This window comes from Diabrotica virgifera, chromosome 1 (assembly GCF_917563875.1).
Source record: "Diabrotica virgifera virgifera chromosome 1, PGI_DIABVI_V3a".
Taxonomy (NCBI): domain Eukaryota; kingdom Metazoa; phylum Arthropoda; class Insecta; order Coleoptera; family Chrysomelidae; genus Diabrotica; species Diabrotica virgifera.
The window spans coordinates 260,765,841-260,788,462 of record NC_065443.1 but is presented as its reverse complement, the minus strand read 5'-3'; positions in this window follow the sequence as shown (position 1 = coordinate 260,788,462).

Here is a 22,622-nt window from a genome sequence, read left to right as displayed (position 1 = left end):
TTATCAAAAAAAAATTTAAAACAGTGTTTCTCGGTTACTTTTGAATCGATTTAGCTGAAAATTGGTTCACACGCTAAGTAAAGCATTTAAAAGGGTATGACGTAGATCGGAACCCAAAATTTTCTTAAAAAATTTTCCGACAAGAAGGAAAATTTTAGACAAATTGTGATCTGATAATTTTTGTACATACTCCTTGAACAACGACAAACATCGTTCTGTATTTTTTTCTCGAATTAAAAAAAATGTTCAGCACATGTATAAGGTTATAAGTAGTTATATTCCAAATCAAAAAATGTAAGTGCCTGACCTAAATAGTGGGGCACATCCAAAGTCGGACAAAAAATTTAATTTTTATTAATATACTTTTAAACTATTCTGGGTTCGTGCATCCCTTATCTTTACAACCATTTTTCCGACAAAAGTAGTAGGATACAAGTAATTATACTCTTAAACAAAAAATTTAATTGTCTGACAAAAATGTTGGGGCAAACGAACAGGAAACTTAATTCTTTTAGGCTATGGACAAGGAGGTATTATCCAAAAACATTTTAAAACAGTTTTTCTCGGTTATTTTTGAATCGATTTAGCTGAAAATTGGTACACACACTAAGTAAAACATTTAAAAGGGTATGACGTAGAGTTGTACCCAAAATTTTTCCAAAAAAATTTCGGACAAGAGGGAAAATTTTAGAAAAATTGTGATCTGATATTTGCGTACATACTCCTTGAACAACGACAAATATCGTTCTGTAGTTTTTTTTCTCGAAATACAAAAAAAATTCCGACACAAGTATCAGGTTATAAGTAGTTATATTCCAAATCAAAAAATCTAAGTGTCCGACAAAAATATTGGGGCAAATCCAAAGTCGGACAAAAAATTTAATTTTTATTGATAAACCATACTTTTAAATTATGCTGGGTTCGTGTATCCCTTATCTTTACAACCATTTTTCCGACAAAGGTAGTAAGTTACAAGTAATTATATTCTTAAACAAAAAATGTAATTGTTTGATAAAAATCTTGGGGCAAACGAACAGAAAACTTAATTCTTTTAGGCTATCGACGAAAGAAAGATATCGTAGAAGATGTAACAGTAATAAATTCGGTCTCTCTGGGAAGCGATCATAGAATGGTTAGAGCTAAACTAAGAATTGGGTATAGCAAACGTAGAACTAACTTTAAGAACACGACACAAATAGATACAGAAAAGCTAAAAGCCGATAAAGAAAAATATGCTAGTAAATTAAAAACCGCCCAAGCACTGAATCTAGAACAACTCAGCATAAATAAAATAAACTCAGTTATAACAAAAGAACTATTGAATACCAGCTCTGAAATAGCGACCCGTCATAAAAATAAAAAATCCAAAATAAGTGCAGAATCGCAGAATATGCTGAAACATCGAAGAGAGCTCTTGTCACGAAACAAAAGAAATACCACAGAATACAAGGAACTTAACCGAGCCATACGAAAATAGATAAAAGACGATATTAGAAAACAGCAAGAAGACCATATAGAAGAAGTGATAGAGAAAAATCGAAGTCTGAAATATACCAAACCGAAATTAGGCAAGAAAAATATTATAGCTATAAAAAATCAACAAGGCCAACTAGAAACAAGCAAAGCTCAGATATCGAAGATAATTGAAAACTTCTATACTGAATTATACCATTCAAAAAACGATCCCCCCGACTGTTCAAAGCAAAATCTGAAAAGACAAATAACAAACGTAAACTCTGAATTAATGCCCGAAATAAGCGAAGCAGAAATAGAAAATGCACTTAAAGAAATGAAAAGAAATAAAGCACCGGGTAACGATGGAATTCTGGCAGAAATGCTGAAAGACGGCGGGGAAGAAGTTATCAGATACCTAAAAATACTTTTTAATAAATGCCTATTTGAAGGAAACATACCAAAGGAATGGAATACTGCTAACACAATCTTAATACACAAAAAAGGTGACAATACAGATCTGAAAAATTATCGTCCAATATCACTACTATCACAACTTTATAAACCATTCACAAAAATAATTACAAATAGATTGACAACAAAGTTCGATGTATATCAACCAGCAGAACAAGCCGGTTTTAGAAAAGGCTTCAGTACATGCGGCCATCTTCACACACTAAAGATCCTAATAGAAAAAGTTAACGAATACAATTTACCAATCTGCTTAGCATTTATAGATTACGAAAAATGGGCTATTGAGGAAGCACTGGTCAATAGTAGAATCGATTCTAGATATAGGATATTAATACATAATATATACAAACATGCTGAAATGGTAGTCACGATGGATAACGACATGAAAACTAGGCCAATCAAAATCAACCGAGGAGTAAGACAGGGAGACACCATATCTCCAAAACTATTTACTGCCGCACTTGAAGACATCTTTAAATCATTAAATTGGGAAACAAAGGGACTCTCGATAAATGGAAAGTATTTAAACCACCTAAGATATGCAGATGACGTGGTACTAATAGCTGGAAAGAACTGAAGGTGATGACCGATGAGCTTCATAGAGAATCCTTAAAAAAAGGACTAAAAATGAACTTGAGCAAAACTAAGCTAATGTCGAACAAAGATGATCAACCAACGATAACCATCCAAGGAACAAAAGTGGAACATGTAAAAGAATATATATCTAGGTCAGAATATCAAGGTAAACAAAGAAAACCAAACTACCGAAATAAGCAGACGAGTAAGAATGGGATGGGCTGCATTCGGAAAACTCTCATATATACTAAAAGACAAAAAGATACCACAATACCTTCGAACCAAAGTGTTCGATTCTTGTATCCTTCCCGTTCTCACTTACGGAGCTCAAACCTGGACATTCACAAAAATGAACATGGACAAGATTAGAAAAACTCAAAGAGCCATGGAACGACAGATGCTTGGTATCTCACTCATAGATCGGCAAACAAACGAAGCAACCCGAAACAAAACAAAAGTAAGGGATGCCGTGGAACAAGCGGCTAAATTAAAATGGAAATGGGCTGGACACAACGAACGTCTCGAAAATGGTAGATGGAGCAAGGAAGTTGGAAACTGGCGACCGTACGAAGCGAAGAGACCAAGAGGAAGACCTCAAATGCGCTGGCGCGATGACATCAGAAGAGTCGCAGGACCAATGTGGAAACGCCTCACACACAACAGAGATGAATGGCGAGAAATGGGAGAGGCCTTTATTCGACATTTCGAATAGAAAAAAAGGCTATAAAAAAATCGACGAGAAAGTAATATCAAACAATTTTAAAAGAGTTTTCTCGGTTATTTTTGAATCGATTTAGCTCAAAATTGGTACACACATTAAGTAAAACATTTAAAAGGGTATGACGTAGAGCTGTACCCAAAATTTTCTTAAAAAATTTTCCGACAAGAGGGAACATTTTAGAAAAATTGTGATCTGATATTTGCTTACATACTCCTTGAACAACGACAAACATCGTTCTGTAGTTTTTTTTCTTGAAAAAAAAAAAATTCCGACACAAGTATCAGGTTATAAGTAGTTATATTCCAAATCAAAAAATCTAAGTGTCCGACAAAAATATTGGGGCAAATCCAAAGTCGGATAAAAAATTTAATGTTTATTAATAAACTATAATAAATATTAATAACTATAATAAATGATTGTGAGTAAGTATGTGTTTCATTACTACATTTAATAAACTATACTTTTAAATCATGCTGGGTTCGTGCATCGCTTATATATTTACAACCATTTTTCCGACAAAGTAGTAAGTTACAAAGTAGTAAGTTACTAAGGTTTCTGTTCGTTTGCCCCAAGATTTTTGTCAACCAATTACATTTTTTGTTTAAGAATATAATTACTTGTAACTTACTACCTTTGTCGGAAAAATGGTTGTAACGATAAGGGATACACGAACCCAGCATAATTTAAAAGAATAGTTTATCAATAAAAATTAAATTTTCTGTCTGACTTTGGATTTGCCCCAATATTTTTGTCGGACACTTAAATTTTTTGATTTGGAATATAACTACTTATAACCTATACTTGTGTCGGAAATTTTTTTTTATTTCGAGAAAAAAAACTACAGAACGATATTATTTGTCGTTGTTCAAGGAATATGTACGGAAATATCAGATCACAATTTTTCTAAAATTTTCCCTCTTGTCCGAAATTTTTTTGGGAAAATTTTGGGTACAGCTCTACGGCATACCCTTTTAAATGTTTTACTTAGTGTGTGTACCAATTTTCAGCTAAATCGATTCAAAAATAACCGAGAAAAACTGTTTTAAAATATTTTTGGATAATACCTCCTCGTCCATAGCCTAAAAGAATTAAGTTTCCTGTTCGTTTGCCCCAACATTTTTGTCAGACAATTAAATTTTTTGTTTAAGAGTATAATTACTTGTATCCTACTACTTTTGTCGGAAAAATGGTTATAAAGATAAGGGATGCACGAACCCAGCATAATTTGAAAGTATACTTTACTAATAAAAATTAAATTTTTTGTCCGACTGTCGAGTTGCCCCAATATTTTTGTCCGACACTTTGATTTTTTGATTAAGAATATAATTACTTATAACCTACTAATGTTGTCGGAAAAATGGTTTTAAAGGTAAGGGTTGCACGAACCCAGAATTGTTTAAAAGACAGTTGATTAATAAAAATTAAATTTTTTGTCCGACTTTGGATTTGACCCAATATTTTTGTCCGACACTTTGATTTTTTGATTCAGAATATAACTACTTATAACCTACTAATGTTGTCGGAAAAATGGTTTTAAAGGTAAGGGTTGCACGAACCCAGTATTGTTTAAAAGACAGTTTATTAATAAAAATTAAATTTTTTGTCCGACTTTGGATTTGACCCAATATTTTTGTCGGACACTTAGATTTTTTGATTTGGAATATAACTACTTATAACCTGATACTTGTGTCGGCAATTTTTTTTAATTGAAAAGAAAACTACAGAACGATGTTTGTCGTTGTTCAAGGAGTATGTAAGCAAATATCAGATCACAATTTTTCTAAAATTTTCCCTCTTGTCGGAAAATTTTTAAAGAAAATTTTGGGTGCAGCTCTACGTCATACCCTTTTAAATATTTTACTTAGTGTGTGTACCAATTTTGAGCTAAATCGATTCAATAATAACCAAGATAACTCTTTTAAAAATTTTTGATATTACTTTCTCGTCGATAGCCTAAACGAATTAAGTTTTCTGTTCGTTTGCCCCAAGATTTTTATCAAACAATTACATTTTTTGTTTAAGAATATAATTACTTGTAGCTTACTACCTTTGTCGGAAAAATGGTTGTAAAAATAAGGGATACACGAACCCAGCATAATTTAAAAGTATAGTTTATCAATAAAAATTAAATTTTTTGTCTGACTTTGGATTTGCCCCAATATTTTTGTCGGACACTTAGATTTTTTAATTTGGAATATAACTACTTATAACCTGATACATGTGATGAAAATTTTTTTTTAATTCGAGAAAAAAATACAGAACGATGTTTGTCGTTGTTCAAGGAGTATGTACACAAATTATCAGATCACAATTTTTTAAGAAAATTTTGGGTTCCGATCTACGTCATACCCTTTTAAATGCTTTACTTAGCGTGTGTACCAATTTTCAGCTAAATCGATTCAAAAGTAACCGAGAAACACTGTTTTAAATTTTTTTTTTGATAATACCTCCTCGTTGATAGCCTAAAAGAATTAAGTTTTCTGTTCGTTTGCCCCAACATTTTTGTCAGACAGTTACATTTTTTGTTTAAGAATATAATTACTTGTAACCTACTACTTTTGTCGGAAAAATGGTTGTAAAGATAATGGATGCACGAACCCAGCATAATTTGAAAGTATACTTTACTAATAAAAATTAAATTTTTTGTCCGACTGTCGAGTTGCCCCAATATTTTTGTCCGACACTTTGATTTTTTGATTAAGAATATAATTACTTATAACCTACTAATGTTGTCGGAAAAATGGTTTTAAAGGTAAGGGTTGCACGAACCCAATATTGTTTAAAAGACAGTTTATTAATAAAAATTAAATTTTTTGTCCGACTTTGGATTTGACCCAATATTTTTGTCGGACACTTAGATTTTTTGATTCAGAATATAACTACTTATAACCTGATACTTGTGTCGGAAATTTTTTTTAATTGGAAAAAAAAACGACAGAACGATGTTTGTCGTTGTTCTAAGAGTATGTACGCAAATATCAGATCACATTTTTTCTAAAATTTTCCCTCTTGTCCGAAATTTTTTTGGAAAAATTTTGGGTAGAGCTCTACGTCATACCCTTTTAAATGTTTTACTTAGTGTGTGTACCAATATTCAGCTAAATCGATTCAAAAATAACCGAGAAAAACTGTTTTAAAATATTTTTGGATAATACCTCCTCGTCCATAGCCTAAAAGAATTAAGTTTCCTGTTCGTTTGCCCCAACATTTTTGTCAGACAATTACATTTTTTGTTTAAGAGTATAATTACTTGTATCCTACTACTTTTGTCGGAAAAATGGTTGTAAAGATAAGGGATGCACGAACCCAGAATAATTTAAAAGTATAGTTTATTAATAAAAATTAAATTTTTTGTTCGACTTTGGATGTGCCCCACTATTTATGTCGGGCACTTAGATTTTTTGATTTGGAATATAACTACTTATAACCTGATACATGTGCTGAAAAATTTTTTTTTAATTCGAGAAAAAATACAGAACGATGTTTGTCGTTGTTCAAGGAGTATATACACAAATTATCAGATCACAATTTTTCTAAAATTTTCCCTCTTGTCGGAAAATTTTTTAACAAAATTTTGGGTTCCGATCTACGTCATACCCTTTTAAATGCTTTACTTAGTGTGTGTACCAATTTTCAGCTAAATCGATTCAAAAGTAACCGAGAAACACTGTTTTAAATTTTTTTTTTGATAATACCTCCTCGTCGATAGCCTAAAAGAATTAAGTTTTCTGTTCGTTTGCCCCAACATTTTTGTCAGACAATTACATTTTTTGTTTAAGAATATAATTACTTGTAACCTACTACTTTTGTCGGAAAAATGGTTGTAAAGATAAGGGATGCACGAACCCAGCATAATTTGAAAGTATACTTTACTAATAAAAATTACAATTTTTTGTCCGACTGTCGAGTTGCCCCAATATTTTTGTCCGACACTTTGATTTTTTGATTAAGAATATAATTACTTATAACCTACTAATGTTGTCGGAAAAATGGTTGTAAATAAAAAAATTTCAGGAAATTGACATCTTCGGCGCGTCCGACTGCGCATATGTCCCGTGAAAATTGTCCGACAAGGTTACCACATTATTGTAAAAATGTTTTATGGTAGATACCGTTAAAATTATCCATGTGGTAATAAATTTATTATTTTCATAAATTTGACATATTTAGCGTGTCCGACGCGTCATATGCCCCAATATTTTTGTCCGACAAAATTGTTTTCGTTGTTTATATGATAAAATCCATTGATTAAAATAGAATGACCAATGTGGTAATAAATTTTTTTCTTGCATAAAATTGACAACTTCGTCACCGCTTGACAGACAAACGCCCCACTACCATAATGCGCCAAGCTCAAAATTTGTCCGACTCCACAAAAATAACAAGTACAAAAAGTTTCAACGGTGTGGTCATAAATAATAATTGTATATGCGGGCCCAAGGCCTATAATCTTTCATTCTGCGTTTAAATTTTCCAAAATACTTATTAGTTTTCTCAGGGTTTGAAAAAAATTAATCTGATTTTAAACAGACACAATCTACTTAAAGAAATTCTCACTGTAATTTTCTAGTGTAGATTTTTACCGATGTAATAATATAATCTGATTGCACAGAATAATAGTCTAAGAGCTAGAGGCGAGAAATCATCGTCATAAGTAATATGGAGTTTGGCATGTGAAATGTGTCTATTGTATGTTGATAATTATGACCCCTTTCAGGCTGACACCTCAGTGGATACAGGGAGTAGCAATAAGGGATGAAAGGGGAAAGTCAACGGAGTCATTAAAGGTTTTCACCTCCTATTTTGTTAAACCTCCATCGATTTACATTAAAATTGGTGAGTAGTTAGAGCATACCTCAAGAAATAAAACTGATATGGTGCCAACGTGCGCTTTTACCCTGGGGGTGGATGCCACCCCTTCTCAGAGGTGAAAATTATTTTATTAAAAATAACCCCACTAATCGATAGAGGGACAAATTTTAAGCAAAATTTATTACCCCTAATTATTAAAATAAATCAATACTTTTTGAGTTATTAAAGATCAAAGATTTGAATTTTTCGTGAAATAAATGCATGATGTAAAGCGGTTTTTCGTAAATAATTCAAAAACTGTAAGTTTTATCAAAATAGTTATGATTACCAAAATTGAAGATAATAAAAAATAAAAGAGATTTCTTATTTGAAAAACCTTTGAGAATTAATAAAAAGTGAGTTATAGGTGATGGAATGTATATTTTTTTTTCGGCTAGTACCCACATCTATGTTTTTAAGCTCAAATAACGGGAAAACGGTGCATTTTATAAAATATATTTACTGAACACTTGTCAAAGTACTTAGAAATATGTATCAAATGAGCTCCCGGAAAAGTTGATACCATTAAACATTATGCTACAAACATGTTTCAAAATTTAGGCTCCAAAAATTTGGATCTTAATTATTATATTATTTATATAAGTTTTTAAAATTGTTTTAAGACATTTATATAAAATATAGCAAAAATGTGTTTAAATATTATGTCAAATGTGCCCATTATTAGACACCCTCAGTTTCTGTACATATTCAGTTTATACAGGGGCGGTTCTAGACCAAAAAAAGTGGGGGGCAAGGGAACGCAACCGGTGAATAAACAAGATAACGTGCCTTTTTAACGAAAATTATAGTACAAAAGTACTGTAAAAACTGTAGGGGGGGGGGGGGGGGGCGCTGCCCCCTGCCCTGGCTAGAATCGCCACTAAGTTTATATCGACAGAAAAAATTCAATTAAATATCGAAATAATATAAAAATAATATTTTAGTAACATACATATTATTTCAAAAATATATTACTTCATATAAACTGTAAAAGAATTTAAATAACAAATAAATAAATATTACTTATTAATTTTAATGTAAGTAATGTTAAATGGCAGGTTAAAAATTTTTGGTGCTGTCTACCCAATGATTTATGTATTATGTATATTATATTGTATAATATACAGTGTGTCTACTTAAGTTGGACACATATATTACGGGACACTTTTTTATTTTTAATTTTACGAAATAAAGTTATAATTCATAAAAAGTTCTGCATCGTCTAAAACCTATGATTCAATCCTCAGATAGCAAATTTTATCTATATTATAGGAGGTATTTCGCTCAAGATTAAAGTACCTTTTTTTCACACTGTTGTAAATTATTGTTACTACGAAAAATTGTTTGGAATTAAAAACTGTGTTCTAATATATGCAATAGTTGTTATTATTATAATTAAATAATTAATAATTATTATAATAATGTAACTATTATCTACATTCTTCTGATAAAAAGAAAATATTTAATTTTTTTCTCAAATTAGAGATACCTACCAATCATCATTTTCATTTATAAATCTTTTATTATTAATTTTACGAACAAAAATTATTCTTCATAAAAAGATCTGCACGGTCTAAAATCCAAGATGCAATCATAAACATAAGATTATATGCATAAAATTGTATCGATTTTAGTCGATGTGTAAAAAATGTGAATTTCGCTCAAGAAATTCGCTCAGTAAAGTGCTTTTATAGCTCACAATATTTAAATAGTAGGATATAATTGCACATTAAACATAATTTTTAATTCTAAACAACTTTTAATAAGAGCAATTTTTCATATTAGGAATTTAAATACATAAAAAACAAAGTTTTCGTTATAATATCTAATGCTCGCTTTTGAACTTGTTATATTTAAATTATTCTAATAAAACGAACTTAATAATAAATTATAATAATAACTTCATTCCCGAAATTCCTTTAAAAATTATTCTGTTAACAAATTTCAAAATAAATATATAAATAGGTTCTAAAAACTCGAAAAGGTTCTCTTATTTCCATCATCACTTGCTTAGCTTTGATGTTATAAACTTTATCTGGAGCTCACTTGATAGGTATTCTTGAGTACTTTGACAAGTGTTCAGTAAATATATTTTATAAAATGCACTGTTTTCCCGTTATTTGAGCTTGAATACTTAGATTTGGGTACTAGCCGAAAAAATATACATTCCATCACCTATAACTTACATTTTATTAATTCTCAAAGGTTTTTCGAATAATAAATCTCGTTTATTTTTTATTATCTTCAATTTTGGTAATCATACCTATTTTGATAAAACTTACAGTTTCTGAATTATTCACGAAAAACTGCTTTACATCATGCATTTATGTCACGAAAAATTCACATCTTTGATCTTTAATAACTCAAAAAGTATTGATTTATTTTAATAATTAGAAGTAACAAATTTTGCTTAAAATTTGTCCCTCTATCGATTAATGAGGTTATTTTTAATAAAATAGTTTTCACCCCCGAGAAGGGGTGGCATCCACCCCCAGGGTAAAAGCGCACGTTGGCACCATATCAGTTTTGTTTCTTGAGTTATGCTCTAACTACTCACCAATTTTCATGCAAATCGATGGAGGTTTAACAAAATAGAAGGTGAAAACATTTAATGACTGCAACAACTTTCCCCTTTCATCCCTTATTGCTACTTCCTGTATCCACTGAGGTGTCAGCCTGAAAGGGGTCATAGTTATCAATATACAATAGACACATTTCACATGCCAAACTCCATATTACTTATGACGATGATTTCTCGCCTCTAGCTCTCCGTCTATAAACACGTAATTAAAAATCTTACTATACCATTGGAGTGTTAAAATAATTAAAAAATAATCAGTAGTAATTGCACAAGAGCTCTAAAATTCTATATTAATTTTAGAGTTCGAGTGCAATTTGTTGCGATTATTTCATGAATAAAACTGGTCAAAACCAAAATTTTACTGTAATTTATTTATGTAAGTACAAATTAGTACAATTAAACACAAATATTTTATAAATATTTGACGATTGAAAGTCATCACTTTTATAATTTTTAAAACATTAATTGCCATTAATGTCAGTGAATGTATTTTTTCGTAGCAACGAAGGGCATCTGACGTAATATGCTTAACGACGGGCAATTATCAAAAATTCTCAATTTAATTCAGATTTTTGTAGCTTTCTATTGGTCAGAATCTCCTATGAATGAAATAATCGCTGCAACCAAGCGATAATAAATTGTAGAGTAGACAAATGGTGAGTGTGATTTTCAGTAGTAATTTCACAAGAGCTCTAAAATTCTATATTAATTTTAGAGATCGAGTGCGATTTGTTGCGATTATTTCATGAAAAAAACTGTTTAAAACCAAAATTTTATTGTAATTTATTTATGTAAGTACAAATTAGTACTGTTAAACACACAGTTGATATAAAATATTTTACGGTTGAAATTCATCACTTTTATACCTTTTAAAACATTAATTGTCATTAATGTCACTGAATGTATCTTTTCGTAGCAACGAAGGGCATCTGACGTAATATACTTGACGACGGGAAATTATCAAAAATTATCAATTTAATTTAGATTTCTGTAGCTTTCTATTGGTCAGAATCTCGTATGAATGAAATAATCACTATAATGTTTTCACACCTTTAGATTTTCGTATTTGGCAATGAAGTTTACAGTATACAGAAATTTTATACGACTACGTCAAGATATTTTCCACTATTGTACATTAACCACAAACAAGTTCTGTCTCATTATGGCACATTTCCATATAAAGCATTGTACACATTTTTTAACGCAGTTTTAGACAGCTGTTTTGAGATACGTTGTGAAAGAAATGCGAATGAATATTCCACTTTGATCATTCCTCTTTTAAGTAGTTATTTCATTGTATATTGTTGTGTTGGCTCTTCTATTCTGAATATTTAAAATGAAAATTAAAACGAAAATCTGAGATTAAATGAACTTGCGGAGAAGAGCAAATAGTAATATATGGTAGATTTTTTGCGAATGGAAAAAGTAACATGGGCGGCCGTAGTCTTTAACATAAGGAAACACATTTTAAAGAATATAAAGTTCATTCAAATATAATCCGCATTTCAAACATGACTTGAAATAAGTTCAACGCATTTCAACGCATGTTTCAAATGATGGTAACTGACTTGACTTTTATTTAGCAGATGCTGCTAAGCTCCTACTACCATCACGTTAGTTGCAATGCGGGGACTAGCTGGCTAAAAATGTTCACTTGGGTCAGAGATCGCAAACCTATGCCTCTCTGATGACGTCTCTAATAAGAGGCGAAATCGTCAATTAGAGTGCTCGTTTGCACTCTCTGAACTAAGTAAAAATTAAGACAGTTTTGACTTCGCATTGCAACTGAATAGAAATGGTATATATTTTTAATTTAAATTAGTATGGAGAATGGAGAAAAAAACGTCACAATCAAGTATCAGAAAGGTATTCCCTGTATAATTGATCTTTCACCAAAAAACTGAGTTCGAGCTTTCATCAATGGCGTATTATGTATACTAATCTTTGTTCTCTGCAAGCGAAATTTTTAGATACCATTACTTTTATGCAATGCGAAAAACCTTCACTGTTCTTAGTATCCGAATCTTGGTTGCACAATAATATTTTGGACTCTATGGTAAATATACCTGGGTATAACATTTTTAGAGCACACCGCATAGGGAGAATAGGAGGCGGATGTTGCATATATGCAAAGGAATCTGACTTCTGCCAATTTAACATTGTTTGTGAAAACTTCTCTGATCACCATTATGAAGGGTTGACGCTTAATTTTTCTTCTAAAAAGTTAAAAATAAATTTTGCTATAGCTTGTATATATAGACCTGGTTACAGTTCCGTTCAAAGTGATCAAGAATTATACAGTCAATTGGAAACGCTCATAGCCAAACATAAAACCTTAATTGTTTTTGGTGATTTCAATCTAAGCAACATTTCTTGGCCCCTGATCAATCACCCTCATGATACTCAATTTCAGGTTTTTATTAATTTCTTAGAAAATTCTGGATTAGAACAAATAATCAATGAACCGACTCCTTTTCGTCTGAATCAACAACCTTCTCAGCCAGATCTTACTTTAACCTCTGATGTTAATCTTTTAACTAATATTTCGGTTACATCTCCAATTGGAAAGTTGGACCACGCAGTTATTTCAACTTCCATACAGATCCTCAAGTCGGAAATATTACAAAATAATATGCTAATGACATATAAAAGAATAAACTATCATCGTGTAAACTTAGATGTATCTACTGCAGATTGGGCAGATATGTTGAATGGTAGGGATGTTAACAAACAGTGGGAAATTTTTGAAAATTTTCTGAATGAATCCATGCGCACGAACTCTCATTATGTGCAATGTAGATGTAATCCTAATAAGCCATGGATAAGTGCAGAAATATTAGAAATGATAAAATTTGAAAAGTCATTATGGAAAAAGTATTTACGAAGTAAAACGAATGCTGACTACCTCAATCATCGAACTTTTTCTAATAACTTAACATCAACTATTTTAAATCTAAACAAAATTTTGAAAACCAACTGTCCTCAAATAAGAATAAAAACCTCTTTATAAATATGTCAGAAATTCTATTTTATCTAAAGTTTCGTTACCTATTTTAAAAACCGAAACAGGCGAACCAACCTCAGTGAAAATGGAAGTTGCTACTATTTTTGCCAAAAAATTTCAAGAAGTGTTTACAATCGAGGAGGCTCTTCCGAATACTTTACGTGTTGTTTCTACAAGAAGTAACTACGATATTAGTGACATAGACTTTGATCCAGAGATTCTTAAACAAAAAATTTTGTGTTTAAAATCCTTTTCCGCTCCCGGATTAGACGGTTTCGCCGCAATTTTATTTAAGAAGTGTGCAAACTCGATTATCCATCCGTTAAGTTTTATAATGAAAACCTCATTTTTGTCACACACTTTACCTGATGGCTGGAAAATCTCTAGTGTTACTCCAATTTATAAAAAAGGTGACAAGTTAGATCCTGACAATTATAGACCAATTAGTCTAACATCCATTGCGGCTAAATTGATGGAATCAGTTATTCGCGAATCGGTTATGAACTTTCTCTTAAACAATAATAGAATTCATATTTTTCAGCACGGTTTTGTACCTGGAAGATCGGTAGTTACTAATATGTTAACATGTGTTAATGACTGGTCTCTTTGTTTGGACAGTAATAAACCTGTTGATATTATATATTTAGACTTTGTTAAGGCTTTTGATCGAGTTCCTCACAAGAGACTACTATTTAAGCTTGAACATAACGGTATTAGAGGAAACTTACTTGAGTGGATTAAAGGATTTTTAATAAACCGTAAATTTTGCGTACGCGTTGGTGACTGTTATTCCTCAATGTTTAGTGTATACAGTGGCGTTCCGCAGGGTTCAGTGTTGGGGCCGATTTTGTTCCTAGTGTACGTTGCTGATCTGCCAATTCACCTTAAAAGTAACCTGTCGCTTTTTGCTGATGACACAAAGTTATATGCAAATCCCTTTTCTGGTTACAATCAATTACAGACAGACCTTCAAGAGGTTGCTAAGTGGGTAGACGATTGGTGCTTGCAATTAAACACATCCAAGTGTGCAGTTCTACATTTAGGTAAAAACAATCCAAGGAATCGGTATGTACTTTCAAATGTTTCTCTAAAAACTGTTTCGCAGCAAAAAGACTTGGGTGTACTTGTGACGGAAACATTATCTTGGTCTGAACATATCCAGTCGGTATGCAATAAAGCTAGAACATCAGTTTACTTACTATCTAAGACTTTCTCTAAGATATCGCCAAAAAATTTTGTTGCTCTCTTTAGTGTATATGTAAGACCTATTTTAGAGTTTGCCGGACCCGTGTGGAATGTCGACTGGCAAAGGGATTCTGATCGACTTGAATCTGTGCAAAGATGGGCAACAAGAATTCCTTATGGCCGTCGTCGTCCTTCCTACGAAGAACGGTTAACCTACTTAAATTATCCTACATTTATGGACCGACGACTTCGTGGGGATTTAATAATTGCTTATAGAGCGTTACAGGGAAAGTTTGGGATAGATCTATCACATCTTTTTCCTTTGAGTAACGACCTTAGATTGCGGGGTCATCCATACAACTTAGCCAGACAACAGTTTCACAGTAAATGTCGTGAGAACTCTATATCCAATAGAATAATTTATACCTGGAACTCATTTCCACACGACGTCGTCGGGGCTGTATCTGTCAATTGCTTCAAAAATAAATATGACTCTTTTAGTTCTGTATCACGGGAACAATAATTTTTCGTTTCTTAAATTAAATTAATTTATAAGTCGTATGTAGTCTTAAGCTTAGGTTTCTTTTTGCATAGTTCTTTTTAGTCAAATGGAGCTATATAGGTCCTAGACCTCGGCTCCTTTTTCTTCTTTAATAATAATAATAATAATAATAATAGTATTACTCATTTGAGTAACATAGATCCATTTTTCGTTGGAATTTACCACGCTCCACAGACGGGGTCGTGAATTGCAAGTTTTAGAATTCCCTCTTCTCTTCTTCGCTTCAGCATCCATCTGGCTTGCAATTTTTAGAAGCCATGGAGGTGTTGCCAGGAAAATGGTCCAATAAGTTTTCAATTAAATATCTTTTAAAAATATTTTTAAATATTTGTATTAGGATGAAAACTTTGACTTTTATTCAGCAGATGCCGCTAAGTACCTACTACAACCACGTTAGTTGCAATGCGGGGATTCTTGGGTCAGAGACAGCAAACCTATGCCTCCCTGAAGATGCCTCTAATAAGAGACGATATCGTCGATTAGAGTGCTGGTTTGCGCGCTCTGAACTAAGTAATAATTAAGAGAGTTTTGGCTTCGCATTTCAACTGAATAAAAATGGTATACATTTTTAGTTAATATAATAATCTAAGCGCACATAATAGGCTTCTTACTGTTGTTACTGTAGGGTAAATGCAAATAGTAATCACATTTTGTAATTTATATATATATATATATATATATATATATATATATATATATATATATATATATATATATCACATTATCTATAAACTCAATTTTTACTAGACTGAAAGATAAAACTCCTGCATTATCTTGTTCCAATGTAGTTTATAGTATACCTTGTCATAGTTGTAATATGAACTATATAGGTATCACCTCGAGAACTTTATCATCTCGAATAATATCACATAAAAGTGATTCTAGACTACATCCTGAACGTTGTGCTTTAGCAGAACACGTTTCCAAAGAAGGTCATACAATGGATTATCAATATACTATATATATATATATATATATATATATATATATATATATATATATATATATATACAGCGTATCTACTTGAGTTGGAAACATATGGGAAACTTTTTTATTATTAATTTTACGAAAAAAAGTTATTCTTTATAAAAAGTTCTGCATGCCCCAAAACCTAAGATTCATTTATCAGATATCAAATTTTCTCAATATTATACGAGGTATGTCAAAAAATATGAACTTCGTTCAAGAGTAAAGTACCTTTATTTCTCTCAATATCGAAAATTCTTATTATGAAAAGTTGTTTGGAAATAAAAACCAAGCTCAAATATGTAATTACATGCTTCTAATTGGAAAAAAATATTTTCTAAATTTTTCTCAAATTTATTGATACTAACTTCGTTTTTATTCATTACACATACGATAACTCTTTTATTATTACTTTTACGAAAAAAAGGTATTCTTTATAAAAATCTCTGTATGTCCTAAGACCGAAGATTCAACCAACAGATATGACATTTTATTAATTTTATACGAGTTATGTCAAAAAATATGAATTTCACTCAAGAGTAAAGTACCTTTATTTTTTACAATATTGAAAACGGTTATTAAAAAAGTTGTTTACAATTAAAAACTATGCGTCAATATGCAATTACATCCTTCTAATTGAAATACTGTGAAATATAAAGGTGCTATAATATTGAGCGAATTTCATATTTTTTGACACACCTCGTATAAAATTAATAAAAGTTGATATATCATGGTTGTGTCTTAGATTTTAGACCATGCAAAGTTTTTTATGAAGAATAACTTTTTTTCGTAAAATGAATAATAAACGAGTTATGATATTTGTAATAATTAAAAACGATGTTGGGTATCCATAAATTTGAGAAAAATATTTTTTTTTCAATAAGAAGCATGTAATTGCATATTTCATCTTAGTTTTTAATTCCAAACAACTTTTTATCATAAGAATTCTCGATATTGAGAGAAATAAAGGTACTTTACCCTTAGCCGAAATTCATATTTTTTGACATACCTCGTATAATATTGAGAAAATTTGATATCTGATAATTGAATCTTAGGTTTTGGGGCATGCAGAACTTTTTATAAAGAATAACTTTTTTTCGTAAAATTAATAATAAAAAAGTTTCCCATAATAATATAAATACATACTAACTCAAGTAGACACGCTGTATATATATCATATCTGAATATTTCTCTGAATTTAGTTAACAAACTTGTTATTTATTTTAACAAGCAAGACTTTTCATAATTTTATCCATGCAAATGGTATCCAAGCTACGGTGAACAAACGGTAGTCGGCGCTAAAAAATTAATTGGAATAACTTTCGAACGCTCTGGTGAAAATGTCTCTTTTGTATGTATGCAGGTTTGATTTCACAGCGACGACGATAATGTACATTATTTATTTGTAATTTCTATACAGGGTGTAACAAAAATGCAGGTCATTAATTAAATCACATATTATTCTGGAAAAAAATAGTTCGATTGAACTTACCTTACCTTCGTACACATGTGCATTTAAAAAAAGTTACAGCCCTCTGAAGTTATAAAATGAAAATCGATTTTTTTCAATATATCGAAAACTATTATAGATTTTTTGGGGGGGAATCGAAAACTAATATAAGGGTTTTGTTCACTTATACCCCCCCCCCAACTATTGTGTACGTAATTACAATTAAATGTACAATTAAATTATGATCGTGGTACCATTAGTTAAACACACTGTTTTAAATACTTTTTTGCCTCTTAATACTTTTGTGACAAGTCAGATTTGATCGAGATATTTTGAATATTTTTCAAAAATCCGCCACACATTTGTATATGGTTAATGGCAGGGGAGCCCAAGCGGGGATTCTTGCAGTTACTCGAGCGCGTCAGAGTATCACCTGGAAAGAAACCTTGTACCCTGTAAATGTACCTGTACCATATATTGGCTCTTAATACAGGGGAGTTCGTTAAGGAGAGTGCGAAAAAAAATCTATCCTTAGAAAAACTCGAAATCATCAGATTAAGATAAGGTAAGTTAAGTACATGCAAAACAGTGTATATTTAAAAAATCTGACGATTTGAGCGGGGCCTGAGGTAATGGGCGAGTCACAATATTTCACAAAAAAAAAGCGAATATTTCGGGAAATGAACGTCAGATCAAAAAACTAAAAAATATGTCTTCAATATTTTTAAAAAATCTATCGAACAATACCAAACACGACCACCACGGAGAGGGGTGGGGGTTAAATTTAAAATTTTAAATAAGAACACGCGAAATAAACATCAGCTCGAATAACTGAAAAATACACCTATTCAATATTTTTAAAAAATCTATCGAATGACACCAAACACGACCACAGAGGTGAAGTGGGGGGTTGCTTTGAAATCTTAAATAGGAGCTTAAAAACAAGTAACTTTTATTCAAGACATTTTTTCAAATTATGGATAGATGGCGCTATATTAGGAAAAAATGATTGTTGGAAATAAAAAATTTAAATCAAAAAATTGAAAGTCCCCCACTTTATGGAAAACTTACTTAACTTTTTTTGGTTTTAGGACCTACTTTTTACAACACAATAGGTCCCCATAACGCTCGAGTAACTGGAAATTGACCATAGTTTCCTCCCCTACTATAACTACGATTATAGAGACCTGGTCTATGATATGAAAAATTTATAATTTAAATTTTTAGGTACATTCTGAAACATAATAAAAAAGAAGCCACATCTCGATAAAAGGTGGCTTTTCGAAAAAATACTGAATGGCAAAAAAGCTTTTAAAACACTGTGTTTAACTAATGATACCATAATATTAGTTTAGTTGGAACGTACATAAATATTTAAAGGGGTTTAAAGGAACAAAACACCCATAAAATTTTTATACATGACATATTAAAAAAGAAGCTCCATCTCGATAAAAACTGGCTTATCCAAAAAATACTAAGAGGCAAAAAAGTTTTAAACATTATGTTTAACTAATGGGACCACAAAAATAATTTAACTGGAACGTACACAGATGTTTATGGGTGTTTAAGGGAACAAAACCCCATTAATTTTTTATGTACAAACTTCATTGTTATTTTTTTAAGGTTTTCCTGCCATAAGAATGCAACATGTCCATTTTCAATACAAAATATCTACTAGCTTTCGATATATTGAAAAAAATCGATTTTCATTTTGTAACTTCAAAGGGCTGTAACTTTTTTTATATGCACATTTTTACTAATGTAAGCTAAGTTAAATCAAACTAATTTTGGTCCCAGAATATGTGATTTAATTTAAGACCGGCATTTTTTTACACCCTGTATTGTGTTAGTTTCACTGATATCTAGTTATTATATTGGGAGTAAATGGATAATATCTACATGAATATATATAGAAATCTAAATCAGAAAAATGAAAAACCAGAATCCAAATGCAACACCACTGTTCCATATATTCCATATATATGTTCCATATATTCTCCAGATGTTCATAATATATCATTTTTCATCCATGAAGTAGTGTGGTTTTGTATTTGTGCAGTTAAAAATGGATAACAAGAATCCTGCACTAAAGCTTTGCGGAGTGCAAGAAAATCTCTTCGTGGAATATTCGCCGACTTGCAATGTATCGCAAAAAACCAAATCTGGTTTTTGTGAGGAATTTAGTGAGTTACGGAGCACCTTGCTGAATTCAATTCTCGGTTTTCCTTTTATTTATATATACGAGAATTTTCGTATGTTATTACAAAAATATTTTTGGCATGAAACAAGTAGATTATGGAATATATTTGGAATTATGAGTGCTTTTATTTATTTATAAATAAAATATGGAAATTTTTGAAGATATGAGAAGTCTTTTGCTTTAATAAAATGTACCACGCTTTGTTTTAAGTAAAACGTTTATTGAAAAATAATCTGCGGAAGATTCAACACCATCATGGCGTCTACACTCCTAGCGGAGTCATTGCTGCCCTCTTTGGGCTTCTTCTTCTTAAAGTTCCCTCTCCTATCGGAGGTTGGATATCATAATGGCTATGGTCACTTTGTTGGCTGCTGCTCTGAATAGTTGTAATGAACTACAGTTAAACCATTCTCTAAGGTTCCTCAGCCAGGAGATGCGTCTTCTTCTTATGCTTCTTCTTCATTGGATAATTCCTTGCATAATAATTCTCAGCAACTCATATTTTTCTCCTCTGCTAATGTGACCCAAATATTCCAGTTTTCTAGTTTTTATACTTTTCATAATTTCTAACTCCTTATTTAAACGTCGTAGCACTTCAGCATTGGTAATCCTTGGAACCCACTGAATTTTCAATATTCTTCTGTAACACCACAGTTCGAAAGCTTCTATTCTTCTTATGTGTTGTCTCTTCAAAATCCAACCTTCCATTCCGTATAGCAATATGGAAAATATGTAGCATCTTAGAGCCCTCAATCTGAGAGGCAACTGAAGGTCTTTGTTTGTAAGCAGTGTCTTCATTTTTATAATTCATTTGTCGTGGAAAATCAGTCTGCATTAACATTCGTTACTGTTTCTGCTTATGTTCATCCAATTTCTAAATTCTATCTTCTTAAGATCGGAAATTATCTGGTTGTCTCATCTTGTTTTCGGTCTTCATCGTGATCTGTCTGGTACTGGTCTCCGTTTGGTACTTTCTTGATAACTTCTTTAGTTCCTATAAGTCTTATCCATCTGAGTCTCTGTGCCTTAATAAATCTGACGATGTGTTCTCATTTTAAAAGTTCTCTTACTTTGTAGTTAATCAGTTTTCTTAATTCATTATTTTATTACCTAAGTTTAGTGGGCCGGCTATTCTCCAAATGATTTTTCTCTCTAGGATCCTTAACCCTCCGTTAGTCGCTAGGATAAACGGAGCATCAAGAGTCGCTACGGTGTCAGAGACCGACAATTAAAAAAAAAAATAGTTATTGCTATAAAATTCATACAAATATTTTATATTGTGTATAGGAATGACTGAAAAATATTTTTGAAAATGTTTTACTGAAAAACAACAGATATAAAATGAAAAACCCTAGTATAACAATATACATTGTTATTTGTAATATAAAAATATTCGCTAGGAAACATTTCCCATAATTCCAACAAACGTTTTTGTTCGGCTTCAAAGGACATCTATAAATAAGATTTTACCAAAACTTACCGACAAAATGCAATAATAAGATGCTAAATCTTTACCTGAACTGCAAGTTATGCCAATAAGGTAATAACCACACCGTTAGTCGCTACGGAGTCTTGCACCGAAAATAGCTATGAAACTCGCACAACTGTACCCAAGTAGGTAAGAATGTATACTAACACGAGGTTAGTTGATAGGAAGAGGTAGAGAAAGTGGCGATAGAAAAAACCAGGTATTTTGTAAATCCCGAATGAATAATTCTGTCGTCGGTGTGTGACACCGATAGCGACTAACGGAGGGTTAATCTTTCTTCATATTTCTGTGTCAAGCATATTACTTTAGCACCATATGTGATTCCTTATCTAAGTATTGATGATCTGTAAATTTTCCGTTTAATATTGTAAGAAAAAAAAAGGTAAAAAAAAGCTTCCTATTTTAGAGGAAGTTATTGTATCTATATTAGGTTCTGTTTCCTGTCAGGATTCTTTCATTGATTACTATACGTTCCATTCAGATAAGTTCCATTAGCTGAGGCTGAAACCCCGAGATATTTAATGTGTTCTAAAGTTTAGTGTTGTACCTTTTCGAAACTTATATTCGCATATAATAATATAATTAGCTTTATGTTTTTGTAGGTTGGATATAAACACATATTATACAGGGTGTCCCGAAAAGATTGGTCATAAATTATACCACACATTCTGGGGTCAAAAATAGTTCGATTATTCTATATTGATAACTTACCTTTGTATAAATGTGCTCATAAAAAAGTTACAGCCCTTTGAAGTTACAAAATGAAAATCGATTTTTTTTTCAATAGATCGAAAACTATTAGAGATTTTTTATTGAAAATGGACATGTATCATTCTTATGGAAGGAACATCCTAAAACAAAATTATAGGGAAGTTTGTCCACCCGATAAAAATTTTATGGGGGTTTTGTTCCCTTAAACCCCCCAAATTTTTTGTACCTTCCCGTTAGTTCATTATTGTGGTACCATTATTTAAACTCAACTTTTTTAAAAAAAATTTGGCTCTTAGTATTTTTTTGATAAGCTAGTTTTTATCGAGATGCCGCTTCTTTTTTAATATATTTACATAAAAATTTTACGGGGGTTTTGTTCCTTTACACCCCCTAAATGTTT